At 38.6% G+C, this 13,331-nt stretch overlaps 1 pseudogene; it reads left to right on the top strand.

Moving 5' to 3' along the window:
• Positions 1-551: 551 nt before the first annotated feature.
• On the top strand, positions 552-12,964 carry LOC132440326 (ferritin light chain pseudogene; annotated as a pseudogene).
• The last annotated feature ends 367 nt before the right edge of the window (positions 12,965-13,331 follow it).

Raw genomic sequence — 13,331 nt, forward strand, 5'->3', positions numbered from 1 at the left:
TCACCACTAAGTTTGGACTTCTTTATTATGTAGCAATAGATAACTATAGCACTGTGTCTGTACACAGGATATCTACATTTCACAGAGCACAGATTTTTAGATGTGAATGTTGACTGCTCACTTTCTAAGAAGAACGTATACACACACATAGGTACAAAATGTTTATGCATATGTAAATATTAGACCTATATAAACTAATCTATATTATCCATAAAATGAGGGGGCCTTGATAATGGCTAACATTATTTTTCGGTATTTATTGTTTTCCAAGAACTGATAAATTCTTGCATTGTATGAATTTTCTCTTTCACCCTCATAGCAACTCCCTGAGAGAAGTAATGGTATCTCTATTTTATAGATGAGAAAACTGAGGCAAAAACAGATAACATGCTCAAGAGTACTCAACAAGTAAATTTTAGAGTCAAGATTTGAACCCAGGTTCTCAAGTTTTAGATCCCTTACTCATACTCACCAAGCTATATACTGAGGAAGGGGATGAAAGCTGACGCCATTACCTCATGCTCAAGAAGTTAGACAGAAACTTAGCAGGTATGGTTGAAAGAAGACAGGACTTGGAGTCGTAAGTCCAGAGCCTGAGTTATGAGATGAATTCTCCTCTCATCTAGATATAGGTTTGTTTTTAGAAAATGAAGAAGATCACTGCATATTTTGATTGTTAATTTCTGTACTTAATGATTACCAAAGAATGGAATTTTACCAGGGAGCTATTTTGCAATGACATAAATTATTGATTCAAACTCAAACCCTTATTATAAATTATTGATTCAAAATCAAATCTTTATTAAGTCTCCCTTGCATCAGAAGTTTTTCCCACTCTTCATTTCTTTGAAACCCTTTCCTGTCTACTCTTGCCCAAAGCTTGAAGCCTAATTTAACACTTGGAAATAAAATAATGAAATAGTCATAACACAGCAATTCCAATGCCTACTGAAATGGAAGCTCTAAATAATTTTTCAGATAATTTAGGAAATTAAAAATATTTACATCATAGATGCAAAGACAGAAGTTACTTGTGTAATAAATGGTGAGACAAAAAGTTTCTGGTCAAGTAGATTTGTTTAAATATGATCACTAATCTGAGTTCTACCCCTGTGCTAAAACCCAGTGACAGGTTGCATACAGCTTCTAAAGGGATAGTTCAGTGCATTGGGTCAAATTCATGCCATAAAATGTGGTATTAGTACTAGAAGACAGAGTGACTGTCTTCTTTGGGACATAGATGAAGACCCCAAGATAGACAATATCAAGGACAAATTATGTAGAATAAGATATTATCTCAGTCCTTGGAACATGTCATCCAGGATAGAACAAGAAGTAGATTTATTATCAAGTACATGAAGCCAGAGACAGTAAGCAATGAGTGGTAGTTGGTTAAAATAGACAGGTTTTAGAAGCAGAGGCACGGATGTAGAAAACAAACTTAGGGTTACCAGGGGATTGTGGCAGGGAGGCTAAATTGGGAGATTGGGACTGAAATATACACACTACTATACATAAAATAGATAACTAATAAGAACCTGCTCTTCTTATTAGCCCAGGGAACTCCATTCAGTACTCTGTAATGGGCTATTTGGAAAAGACTCCAAAAAAAAAATAAAAGTGGGGCTTCCCTGGTGGCACAGTGGTTGAGAGTCGGCCTGCTGATGCAGGGGACTCGGGTTCGTGCCCCGGTCCGCGAAGATCCCACATGCCGCGGAGCGGCTGGGCCCGTGAGCCATGGCTGCTGAGCCTGCGCGTCTGGAGCCTGTGCTCCACAACGGGAAAGGCCACAACAGTGAGAGGCCCGCGTACTGAAAAAAGAAAAAAAAAAAAGTGGATATATGTACATGTATAACTGATTCACTTTGCTCTACACCTGAAACTAACACAACACTGTAAATCAACTATACTCCAATAAAAATTTTTAAAAAAATAGGTTTTAAGAACCATAGTCGGGGAGCAGTGTGGATTGGAAAGACCTGGCAAGAAAAATTTCTGCATCCTCAGACAATGCTCCCCAAGCTGGCTATTGCAAGGGTGAGCATTTAAGAGATCTTTGACCTAAGGAGGACATGAGATTAACAATCTATCCCAATGTGCATGAATTATTCTCCTCAGTGCTATCAGAAATCAGATGGCATCCTAGAGCAGGGGTCAGCAGATCTTTTTTGTAAAGGGTCAGATAGTAAATATTTTGGATTTTCTGTACCATACGTCTCCATTGCAACTGCCCATCTGCTGCTGCAGCACAGAAACAGCCATGCACAATACGTTAATGAATGAGTGCGGCTGGGTTCAAGCAAAACGTTATGTACAAAACCAGGAATCAAGCGAGATCTGAACAGTGGGCCAGAGTGTGCGGACGCCAGTTCTGGGTCAGTGTTCACGGCTGAATGAGTCATGAGGCCTTAAGTTCCAGTTCTCATTGTACTACTTTCTACCTGGGTGAACTTGGGTTTGTCCTTTTATTTATATGGGCCACTGTATTAGTCAAGGTTCTCCAGAAAAACAGAACCAACAGCATGTGTATACAATGTGCCCATATATACTGACAGATATAGATCTAGATATCGATATTGATACCTAGATCTATATCCATATCTATATAAAGATAGAGAAAGAGAGAGAGATTTTAAACAATTGGTTCACACAATAATAGAGGCTTGGTAAATTCAAAATCTGCAGGTTAGGCTGTCTAGAGACTCTCGGAAGAGTTGCAGTTCAATTTCTGTAAGTCTTCTGGCAGAATTCCTTTTTGCGACAGGGAGGTCAGTCTTTATTAAGAGCTTCAACTGATTGGATGAGGCCCATGCATATCATGGAGGATAATCTGCTTTACTCAAAGTCCACCACAAATTTAATTATGAATTTCATCCAAAAACACCATCACAGGGACTACCCTGCTGGCACAGTGGTTAAGAATCCGCCTGCCCATGCAGGGGACATGGGTTTGAGCCCTGGTCTGGGAAGATCTCACATGCCGTGGAGCAACTAAGCCCATGCACCACAGCTACTGAGCCCGTGCACCTAGCGCCCATGCTCTGCAACAAGAGAAGCCACCGCAATGAGAAGCCCGCACACCACAACAAAGAGTAGCCCTCGCTTGCTGCAAATAGAGAAAGCCCACGTGCAGCAACGAAGACCCAATGCAGCCAAAAATTATAAATAAATAAAACATAAAAATTTTTAAAAACACAAAAACACCATCACAGAAATATCCAGAATAATATTTGACCAAATAACTGGGCATGGTGGCCCAGACAAATTGACATGGAAAATTCACCACCTAAGCCATAGTTTTGTCACCTTTTACTGAGAAATATGACTTATCTGAGCTATTTTGATACCTAGAAGATACCTTCTAGAGGTAACACCCTCAGTATTTTACATGGTAGGCAGTAGAGGGAATGAGCCCATTTGCCCAGTCATATGACACCTAAAGGATAAAATTCTGTCTTCTCTCTCCAACCCACAAGGATGAATGCCAAAAATACATCACTTATATCTGCTTTAGCTAACATAGGATAGGTCTGGAACAGACCTATGCTCCCAGTAAGTCTCATGAAATGCTGTTTCATTAAGGAGAGACTTTACTTGCTAAGATTAGAAGCAAAAGAGGGTGGTGGATGAAAAACTGCCCGAGGATATAAGCTCATGCAAGGAAGCAGGAGAGAGAATGGGTATCCGAAGATGTGCGCTCTGAGCCAACACTAATTCCACAGCATCAGGTTATAATTCAGGCAGCCCAACCGCTGGGTTTTTTTTCCCCTTCTTTTCCCCCAAAGAGGGACAAGCATACTGACAAAGGAAGAGCATCAGTCACCACAGATAAATTGCTTTTTAGAGGTGATCTCGCAAATGATTTGGCTCAGTGTAGACTATGATTTGGCTCCCCAAACCATAAGCTAGAGCATTTCATTCCAGGTCCCTCCTCAAATATCCATGATAGGTAAAACTCTGGCATCAAGTAGGTCTTGAAATCTCCCCAGGTGATTATAATATGCAACCAGGGCTGAGAATCTGGAGATGTAGAGCAAATTTAAATTGAACTTTAGTTAAACAGTAAAACAAGCTCTGACTCTACTGGCTGGAGCTAGACAAGGGATATGGATTTAGTGGGATGAGAAGATAAAGGACACCAGGGAGTAAATCAAATGCTTTACACCTGTGCTTAGCTAATTGTTACTCAGATAATTCAGACAATCTTACAGCACCTGAACCCTGAAATTCCTCAGTTCTGTTTAAAAAAAAGTAACTCTTCAAGTAACTGAACTCTGAGAATCATGCCAATCATAAAGAAAAAGAAGAAATCTTATTTTTTGAATTAGTTGATTTCATATATACTGTTTCACTTTCATGATATTAACTAGTTATCTTTCTTTCCATTTTATGTTTGAGGAAAGTAAGGCTTTAAAGTCTCAGTAATTTTCTCAAGGTCACTTGTTAAGGGTGTGGTAGGCAGCATAATGGCTCCTAAAAATGCCCTCACCCTAATCCCTAGAACCCAATAATATGTTACCTTACATGGTAAAGAGGACGTTGCAGATATGACTGAAGTTATAGGCCTTGAGATAGAAAGGTTATCCTGGATTACCTCATGGAACAAATCTAAATGCATGAGTCCTTAAAAGCAGAAAACCATTCCCAACTGTAGAAAGAGAAAGAGAGAGATGTCCTAATAGAAGCAGAATCAGAGAGATGCAACATTTTGGGGTTTGTAGGTGGAGAAAGGGGACTCTGAGTCAAGGACTACAAGTGACCACTGGAAGCGGATAAAGTCCAGGGAACAGAAACACCCCTAAGAGCCTCCAGAAAAGAATGTAGCTCTGCCAACACTTTTTTTTCTTTTTTAACCATCTTTATTGGAGTATAATTGCTTTACAATGGCGTGTTAGTTTCTGCTTCATAACAAAGTGAATCAGCTATACATATACATATATCCCCGTATCTCCTCCCTCTTGCATCTCCCTCCCACCCTCCCTTCCCTATCCCACATATCTAGGTGGACACAAAGCACAGAGCTGATCTCCCTGTGCTTTGTGGCTGCTTCCCACTAGCTAGCTCTTTTACATTTGGTAGTGTATATATGTCCATGCCACTCTCTCACTTCATCCCAGATTACCCTTCCCCATCCCTGTGTCCTCAAGTCCACTCTCTATGGCTGCGTCTTTATTCCTGCCCTGCCGCTAGGTTCTTCATAACCATTTTTTCTTTTTTTTTTTAGATTCCATATATATGTGTTAGCATATGGTATTTGTTTTTCTCTTTCTGACTTACTTCACTCTGTATGACAGTCTCTAGGTCAATCCACTTCACTACAAATAACTCAATTTCATTTCTTTTTATGGTGAGTAATATTCCATTGTATATATGTGCCACATCTTTATCCATTCATCTGTCGATCCTGCCAACACTTTTACTCAATTGAGGCCAATGTCAGACTTGTAAGGTAATAAATTTACGTTGTTTTGAGTCACTAAATTTGGGATAATTTGTATGAAAGCAATAAAAAAAATACAGAGGTCCTACAAGAGCCAGGCTATATATTTATACTTAAGTATTTCTGAAATGAATTTAACCTTGTGATTGACAGCAGCAGCAGCAGCAGCTTCCAAGGGATCCCACCACACACCTGAGGCAAAAGGAGCCTAATACAAAGCAGTGACAGCAGCAGGTCACTGCCCCACACTTGGGGTAGAGGGGGACTTGATCTACTGTAGCAGCAGCATAGCCTGAATGGGAACCCATCCTCCTGTGGCACTAGTCCCATCAACATTAGTCTAATCTGCTAGCATCTGCTGTGCCAACAGGCCCAACATATACAAACCCTCCAACTCAGTAGCATTAAGTGAGCCAGGCTCAGTGTTTCCTGAAACTCATATCCAGTTGCACTGGAAATCCAAGATATCACCTACTGTTATGAAAACATAAACAATAACAGAAGACTGGGAACTTCAGAAAGAAAAGGGGAACAATGGAATGGGTGAAAACAAATGGGGTAAATATAAGAGACTATCATTAGCCTCATGAGTTTCTTAAATTCTATATGATGGTCAAAGCAAAAATGATGACACCATCTGATGGGGTTCTCAATGTAGAGAAAGGAAATACTACAGAAAATCATACTTTAACTTCACTTGAAGTAATGAAACACTGATTCCAGTAGGCTATGATAAGTTACATATGTATACTGTAATGCCAAAAGCAACCACTAAGAAAACTATACAAACAGTATACACAAATGATTATAAATGAATTAAATTAAAATGGACTTATTAAAAAATGTTTAAGTAACCCACAAGAAGGAAAAATAAGGGAAACACAGGATTGAGAAACTAAGGTAAAAGACAAAACAAAAAATAACATGGTAGACCAAATCTTTGACATGGCAATAATTACATTAACGGTAAATGATCTAAATAACCAAGTCAAAGACAGAGATTGGAAGAGTAGATTAAAAAATCGCAAGCATGATCCAACTATATACTGTCTATAAGAAGCTTACTTTCAACATCATGATATAGGTAGTTCAAAGTAAAAGGATGAAAATGATATATCATGTGAACATTAATCAGAAAAAGCAGAAATGGCTATATTAATATCAGATAAAGTAGACTTCAGAGCAAAGGAAATTATTAGGGGCAAAGAGGGTCATTACATAAAGATAACAGGAATAATCCACCTAGATGACCTAGTGATACTAAATGTGTGTGCACCAAACAACAGAAATTCAAAATGCATGAAGCAAACACTGAAAAAGGTAAAAGGAGAAAGTTTTAAATCCACAATTATTATTTGAGACTTCAACACAGCAATTTATACAACTACCAGAGAGAAAAATCAGCAAGGATATGGAAGAACTGAAAACATCATCAATCAACAGGATATAACTGACATTTAAAGAACACACTCAGTAAGAGCAGAATACATATTGAAGTGTCCATGGAACATTCACTCATATACCATATACTGGGTGATAAAAAACCATTAGCAGATTTAAAAGAATTAAAATCATAGAGAGTATGTTCTCTAGCCATAATGGAATCAGACTAGAAATCAATAAGAGAAAGACAACAGGAAAATCTTCAATCACATGAAAACTAAACATCACACTTCCAAATAACTCATAGGTAAAAAAGACAGCATCAAGGAAAAAATTTTTAAATGCATAGAATAAAAGAAAATGGAGATATAACAGACAAAAGTTTGCGGAATGAAGTGAAAGCAATGCTGAAATGGAAGTTTATAGCACTAAATTGGGAAAGAAAATATTTCAAAGCAATAATCTAATTTTCTATATTAAAATAGTAAAAAAGGAAGAGGAAAAAACACTAAACAAGCAGAAAGAAGGAAATAATAAAGATGAAACAGAAATCCATGAAACTGAAAACAGGAAAATAGGGGGGAAAATCAATGAAACAAAAGGCTGGTTCTTTGAAATAAGCAATCTAACCAATAAAGATCTAGAAAGACTGATAAAGATTAAACAGAGAGATGGCACAAATCACAGATATCAGAAATGCAACCAGGGATACCATGACATATCCTGCAGGTTAATGAGGGACAAGTTACTATGAACAAGTCTACACTATAAATTCAAAAATGTAGATGAAATGGGCCAATGTTTCTACACCCAAAACTACCAAAACTCAGCCAAGATGAAATAGATAATCTCAATTTTCCTGTAACCATTAGAAACACTGGTTTTTCATTTAAAAACTCCCAAAAGAAATGTTCAGGCTTAGATGTTTCACTTTTACCCAAGACTTAAAGAATTAACACCAATTTTACATGATTTGATAAGAAATAGAAGTAGAGGGAACAGTTTCTAATTAATTTTAAGAAGCCAGTATTACCTTGATACCAAAACCAGACAGGGATAGTATAGAAAGAAGAAACCTACAGACCAATATTTTTTATGAAATTGGCTGAAAAACCCTCAGCCAAATATTAGCAAATTAAATCCAGAAATATATGAAAAGAATAATATACCATGACCAAGTGGGATTTATTCCAGTTATGCAAAGTTGGTTAAATATTTGAAAATTAAACAGTGTAATCCACCATATCCAATAGATTAAGGGGGAAAGGTCATGTGATCCTATCCATTAATGCAGAGAAAGCATTTGACAAAATCCAATCCCATTCATGATTTTAAGAAAAGAAGAAAAAAAACTCCAAGCAAACTAGGAATAGAAAAGGAGCATACTGAAACTCATAAAGATGACCTACAAACAACCTATACCGACATGATATTTAACTGTGAAAGACTGGATGCTTTCTCTGTAAGATCAGAAACAAGGCACCGATATCTGCTCTCACCACTTTTATTAAATATATCACTGGAGGTTCTAGTAAGAAAATAAAGCAAAAATAAATAAATACATAAATTTAAAAGTTAAATTTTTTAAAAGTTTATTTAAAAGATAAAAGGACTATTCCTACTACGTTGCATAGGAAGGAACATATCCTACTGAATGTTGAATAGTAATATATCCTATTATACTGAATAAGGAAAAGTAAAACTGTCTGTATCTGAAGATGAGATGATAATCTAAATGGAGAAAATACCAAGGAATCCACAAAAAGCTTGAGAAATAATATTAGTTTGTAAATGATTTAGAGTACAAGATCACCACAATTTTATCAAATTATATATTAATAAATGTGTAGAAGCTTAAATAAAACTATGTGATGCCATTTACAACTGACCTAAATAAATACTTAAATATAAGCCCAATAAGACATTTATAGGACCTCTAGACTGAAAATTACAAAATGCTGATGAAGAAAAATTTTTAAGTCGCAAACAAATAGGGAGACATACCTTGTTCATGGATTAGAAAACACAACATGATAAAGATGTCAATTCTCCCCAAGTTAAGAGGCTTAACACAATTACTCTTAAAATGCCCTCAAGGTTTTTGTGGATATAGACAAGCTTATTCTAAGATTTATATGGTAAGAAGAGGCTGAAGAATAGCTAAAACAACTTGTAAAGGAAGATGAAAATGGGAGGAATTAATCTACCCAATTTCAAGAGTTTGCAGTAATGATGGAGGGTAGATACATAGATCAATGGAATGGAATAGAGAACCCAGAAATAGACTGACATCAATACATATAACTTGTTTTTGACAGCAGTGCAAAAGCTATCAAGGAAGAATAGACTTTTCAAAAAATGGTACTGAAACAGTTGGACATCCCTCGACAAAAACAAAAAAAAATGAACCTTAACCTCCACACCTTACACAAAAATTAAATCAAAGTGGATCATAATCTTAAATGTAAAAGCAGGACATTTTTAGAAAAAAAAATAGGAGAGAATGTTTGGCATCTAGAACTAGGGGAATAATTCTTAGACTTGACACCAAAAGTATGATCAATAAAGGCAAAAACTGATAAATTGGATCTCATCAAAATGAGTTAAAAATGCTTCATAGAAGATCCTTTTAAGTGGATGAAAACTCAAATTACACAGTAGGAAAACATATTTGAAAATCCCATATGAGACAAATGACTTGTATCTATAATATACAAAGAACTCTCCAAACAACTTAAAAAAATCCAACTAGAAAATAGGCAGAAGACAGGAACAGACATTTCATGGAAGAGAATATACACACGGCAAAGGAGCACATGAAAAGATGCTCAGCATCATTAGCCATTAGGGAAATGCCAATTAAGACCATAATGAGATGTCAGAGAGTAACTAAAATTAAAGTATAGTGACAACATCAAATGCTGGCGAGTACATAGAAAAATTATATCACATCACTGGTGGGAAAATAAAATGGTTTAGCCACTCTGATCAACAGCTTGACAGTCTCTTTTAATCCTAAAAGTAGATTCACCCTACAACGCAGTAATTGTACTCTTGAGCATTTATCCAAAAGAAACAAAAACTTAATTAAGTTCCCACAGAAACTTACACATAAATGTTCATAGCAGTTTTATTTATAATAGCCAAAAACTGGCAACTACCCAAATGTCTTTCAGTGGATGAATGTTGAAACAAATTGTGATAAAATCTTATGATAGAATACTACCGAGCAACAGAAAGGAACAAATTATTAATATATGCAAAAATTGAAATGAACTTCAAGGGAATGATGCCGAGGGAAAAATTTTGAAAAGCCGATCTCCGAAGATTAAGTAATTCATGATTATGTTTACATATTATTCTTAAAATAACAAAACCGTGGAGATGGAGAACAGATTAGAAGTTGCCAAGGGTTAGAGATGGGGGTAGAAGGTACAGCGGGGGAACTCTGTGAGGTTTTTGTGGTTCCAGTACAAATAATACAGCAATCTTGGTTTTAATCCCTAAAGATTTCTAAAAGCAATTCCTAATAAGAGGTGTCCAGATATTTAGCAATGGCAGATTAGAGGTATAGCTCCCCAACATAACAACTTCAAAAGAGAACATACTAATTCAATGCATATGTTAATTTCAAAAAAAAGGCCAGTCACAATACTTAAATGGTATATATCTTAACTATATTATTCTAAGTATCCAGCTATACCAGATGGACTAGCAAGATTTTCTGTACATTCAACCTTATTTAAGACAGTAAATCTTATAATAAGACAGTTAGAAAAAGAAAAAAAAAACAAACCTCAACTACAGTTGGATATTCTCATAGGAAGATGAGATGAAAATATGCAGCAGCGGTTCAAAAGCTTAAGCAGTGGCACCTAAATTTGGTTGTGCATTAGAATCATCTGAAGCACTTTTTAAAAACCCTCACACTGACGGTTGGTCATCGTAGACCAATAAAATCATTTTAAATCTCCTCAGACGATTCCAATGTCTAACCAGAACTGAGAACCAGCGGACTAAGCAGAAGGGGATGTTTCTACAAAGATCTCTTAACAATAAGTCCTTTCACCCAATCAGATTTACCTCCCCGCAAAGGGCTAAAGAACGCTAGTGTTGTCCATACTTGCTTAGCTTTATAGCACTTGTGACTTGCCCAAAACCTAGATCATGTTTCCCCTAAATTTCATGTTATTCCCTACGTTTTTCAAACCCAGGGCTAAGGGGTTTGCCAGGATGAGATTTTAAGTGCTCACACAGGGGAAGTCCCTGGCAAACCAGGACAGCGGTCCCTCTACATTGAAATGTAAAGCATCCTAAATAACCCTGCCACTGCTCCCAGATCCTAGTCTGTGCCAACCAGTGGAGAAAAGGCATTCTCCATTACTACCACGGCAAATGCTGCTGTACTTGCCTTGGCTGGTCCCTATCTTTTCCAGGCACCACTCCCCTTCACCTGCTGGTGGACGCTTTGGCCAGCTGACAATGCAGATATTTTCAAACTTTAAGGTGAATAAAAATCATCTGGAGGGCCTGTTATAACAGAGATCACTGAGCCCCACCAGAGTTGCTGATTCCATAGGGCTGGGACAGGGCCCTAAAACTTGAATATCTGACACATTATCAGGGGACGCTGGTAAAACTGGTCAGGTTGTTACCGAATGCAGGTTCGTGTGTCTGAAGCACAGTGAGGCCAAACAAACCTAAAGGTTGGAGTCTGGAGCAGAGAAAGGTTTATTGCAGGATCGAGCAAGGAGAGGGGTGGCCCGAGTTCCAAAACACCCTGAAATCTCCAAAGGATTTCAGCAAAGCATTTTTAAAGGCCAGGTGAGGGAGGGACGTCCCAGGGAATGTGATCAGCTCGTGCACAATCCTCTGATTGGTTGATGTGGAGGCCACAGGGCAGGTAACATTATCCATCCTTAGGTGCCAGAAGGTCTGGGGGCTATGTGCTCATGATCATCAAGGAGTTAATTTCTTCCATTGGGTGGTGGTTTTTAGCATCTGAAAACTCAAGAAATATGCCTGAGATACTATTATCTGAGTACTTCAGAGAGGAACTACAGCAGAGGATATGGGGGATGGGTCTGTCCTAGGAAGGCCCCATAGGGTACTGCTTGGTTACAAGGTGACCATACTTTGAGAACCACTGCTCTAGTGGCTTGGAATGTTCAGAAAGTAATGGAAGAATCCCTTCCCAGGTCTAGATTCTAGTATCGCCAGCTATTTTGGTGGGGGGAAGGGTAAGTTTTGTCCTTGCTTGGACTTCTTGTTCATTTATAGCAAAGCCTATTTGAGGCAGTGCGCTCGGCAGTCCTGCAGTTCTGTCTTTTGCTTCAACAGTGTTTGGAATGAACAGACCCAGGGACGCTCCTTGCTCCAGCCCCCGACCACCCTCCAACCTTTCTTCCTGTCGCAACCTTTGGAATCAGCCACTCAGCTATCCTCAGCCTCCAGGACAGGCCAACACCGTTTTTTGAGCTTAGCTCCTTCTCACTGATCAACCACGAGTTCACAGGTGCGTCAGAATTATTCCATCGAGGTGGAGGCCGCCGTCCACCGCCTGTTCAACATGCATCTGGGGACACTTACCTCTCTCTGAACTTCTATTTCGACAGCAACAATGGGACTCTGGACAGTGTGGGCCACATTTTTCGCCAACTGGCTGAGGAGAAGTGTGAGGGCGCCCAGCGTCTCTTGAAAATGCAAAACCAGTGCTGTGGCCGCGCCCTCTTCCAGGATGCGTGGAAGCCTTCTCAAGATGAGTGGGGTAAAACCCAGGACGCTGTGGAAGCCGCCATTCTTAGGGAGAAGAGCCTGCTCCAGGCACTATCAGATCTGCGCGCCCTGGGTTCCGCCCGCGCAGACTCCCACCTCTGTGATTTCCTGGAGAGCCGCTTCCTGGAGGAGCAGGTGAAACTCATCAAGAAGATGGGCGACCACCTGACCAACCTCCGCAGGCTGGCTGGTCCGCAGGCTGTGCTGGGCGAGTATCTCTTTGAAAGGCTCACCGTCGAGCACAAACAGGAGTCTCTGAAGTCCAGCGGCCTCTGAGGAGCCCCTCTGGCATCAGAGCTTCTGCCTGAAGCCCTGCTCTGCAGCTACTAGGCAGCTTTGTAACCGCCCTGGAGCCCTCTCCCAAGCCTTGGACCAAATGGAAACAATAACACTTTTTGCAGAAGGAAAAAAAAAGCCTATTTGAAACACAAACAGAATAAAGAGGAAAAAAAGAAATATATATGTATATATATATATTCATGTTTTTTTTCTTTTAAAAATTTATTTTACTGAAGTATAGTTGATATACAATGTTGTGTTAGTTTATGCTGTACAACAAAGTGATTCAGTTATACATATATATAATTTTTCATACTCTTTTCCATTATGGTTAATTACAGGACATTGACTATAGTTCCCTGTACTATACAGTAGGACCTTGTTGTTTATCCATCATACATATAATAGGTTACCTCTGCTAATCCCAAACTCCCAATCCATCACTCCCCCACTT

The sequence above is a fragment of the Delphinus delphis genome, chromosome 17, assembly GCF_949987515.2.
Source record: "Delphinus delphis chromosome 17, mDelDel1.2, whole genome shotgun sequence".
In the NCBI taxonomy this organism is placed as follows: Eukaryota; Metazoa; Chordata; class Mammalia; order Artiodactyla; family Delphinidae; genus Delphinus; species Delphinus delphis.